At 49.1% G+C, this 2500-nt stretch overlaps 1 non-coding gene across 1 annotated transcript; it reads right to left on the reverse strand.

The window, feature by feature from the left end:
* Positions 1–153: 153 nt before the first annotated feature.
* On the reverse strand, positions 154–1964 carry LOC149588111 (small subunit ribosomal RNA). The gene has a single exon (XR_016380094.1). It is a non-coding gene; the product is annotated as a small subunit ribosomal RNA (ribosomal RNA).
* Between the last annotated feature and the right edge of the window lie 536 nt (positions 1965–2500).

Consider the following 2500-nt stretch of genomic DNA (forward strand, 5'->3'; position numbering starts at 1 on the left):
GGGTATCGGGTAAAGAACGCGACGAAACGTTCTTTACGACGACGAAACCCTTCTTCCTAAGAAGATTAAAAAATTTTGAAAAGTTTTTTCGCCGAGTAACTCGTACCCATAGAATGACGCCGGTTAAACCTTTTCGGAACCGCAATTTTTCGATAATGATCCTTCCGCAGGTTCACCTACGGAAACCTTGTTACGACTTTTACTTCCTCTAAATGATCAAGTTTGGTCATCTTTCCGGTACGTCGGTGCGACCCGAAAGCCGCTCCGAGCACCAGTCCGAAGACCTCACTAAATCATTCAATCGGTAGTAGCGACGGGCGGTGTGTACAAAGGGCAGGGACGTAATCAACACGAGCTTATGACTCGCGCTTACTGGGAATTCCTCGTTCAAGGGGGACAATTACAAGCCCCTATCCCTATCACGAAGGAGGTTCATCGGGTTACCCAGTCCTGCCGGACAGGGGTAAACACACGCTGATTCCTTCAGTGTAGCGCGCGTGCGGCCCCGGACATCTAAGGGCATCACAGACCTGTTATTGCTCTGTTTCGTGCGGCTAAACGCCGCTTGTCCCTCTAAGAAGGAAGACCGACACAATTGATCGGTCGCCTATTTAGTAGGCTAGAGTCTCGTTCGTTATCGGAATTAACCAGACAAATCGCTCCACCAACTAAGAACGGCCATGCACCACCACCCACCGAATCAAGAAAGAGCTCTTAATCTGTCAATCCTTCCGGTGTCCGGGCCGGGTAAGTTTTCCCGTGTTGAGTCAAATTAAGCCGCAGGCTCCACTCCTGGTGGTGCCCTTCCGTCAATTCCTTTAAGTTTCAGCTTTGCAACCATACTTCCCCCGGAACCCACAAACTTTGGTTTCCCGGAAGCTGCCCGCCGAGTCAATTGAGTAACTCAGGCGGATCGCTGGTTGGCATCGTTTATGGTTAGAACTAGGGCGGTATCTGATCGCCTTCGAACCTCTAACTTTCGTTCTTGATTAATGAAAACATTCTTGGCAAATGCTTTCGCTGTAGTTCGTCTTGCGACGGTCCAAGAATTTCACCTCTAGCGTCGCAATACGAATGCCCCCGTCTGTCCCTTTTAATCATTACCTCGTGTTCCGAAAACCAACACAATAGAACTCGAAGTCCTCTTTCATTATTCCATGCACCATTATTCAGGCGGGACGCCTGCTTTGAGCACTCCAATTTTTTCAAAGTAAACGTGTCGGGCACCTACGACACTCAATGAAGAGCACCGAAGGAAAACCGACAGGATGTTCAGGCCAGGCAGTAACCACCGGAGCGGACCGCCTGTCTGGAACTGAGATTCAACTACGAGCTTTTTAACCGCAACAACTTTAATATACGCTATTGGAGCTGGAATTACCGCGGCTGCTGGCACCAGACTTGCCCTCCAATGGATCCTCGTTAAAGGATTTAGAGTGTACTCATTCCAATTACGGGGCCTCAAAAGAGTCCCGTATTGTTATTTTTCGTCACTACCTCCCCGTGCCGGGAGTGGGTAATTTGCGCGCCTGCTGCCTTCCTTGGATGTGGTAGCCGTTTCTCAGGCTCCCTCTCCGGAATCGAACCCTGATTCCCCGTTACCCGTTACGACCATGGTAGGCGCGTAGCCTACCATCGAAAGTTGATAAGGCAGACACTTGAAAGAAACATCGCCGATACGAGATCGTGCGATTTGCCCAAAGTTATCCAGAGTCGCCATGGTAAGCGGGCCGAAGCCCGATTGGTCTTGGTCTAATAAAAGCGCCCCTTCCCTAAGGTCGGGGCTCTGCTGCATGTATTAGCTCTAGAATTACCACAGTTATCCAAGTAAAAAAGTACGATCTAAGAAACCATAACTGATTTAATGAGCCATTCGCGGTTTCACCTTATTTCGGCATGTACTTAGACATGCATGGCTTAGTCTTTGAGACAAGCATATGACTACTGGCAGGATCAACCAGGTAACAACGAATAACGTTGCCGTCAGTTGACGCCAGTCCCGGGCTACGACCGGCCCGATTAAGGACCGTCGAGCCGGGTTAAAGGCGTCGTAGAACCGCCGCTTGAAGCGGACGGCTCCAACTTTATCGACGTTAAAAACGAGAAGCCGAACCCTTTCGGGAACGGTTTTCTTCGCTTCTGTTTCTCGATTCATTCACCCGAGGCGATATATTTCAATCGCCGTGTTCGAGCGTGAACGCTGAGGTACTTGGATTATTGCCCTTTACGAGACAAACTCACCATCGAATAGCAATTATTACCAGTTGGCCCACCAACGTCGCACCTCCGTTACGAGGACGATCTGGGACTAGCTGATAAAATTATCGCTTCGATCGACGGCCGAAAGTCGGCTAGACTTTCGTACCCGCCAGAAGCAACGGGACACGTGACGTTTTTCTTTGCCTTTCAATTATCACAAATTGATGCTTGAAATTGTAGAGACAATTTGCATCAATTGATGATTTAAATTGAAACACAAAACGAACACGCTCCACAGTAG

Source organism: Phalangium opilio, unplaced genomic scaffold, assembly GCF_054372755.1.
Source record: "Phalangium opilio isolate 3A_F unplaced genomic scaffold, DU_Popi_V2 ptg000689l_1, whole genome shotgun sequence".
NCBI classification, from domain to species: domain Eukaryota; kingdom Metazoa; phylum Arthropoda; class Arachnida; order Opiliones; family Phalangiidae; genus Phalangium; species Phalangium opilio.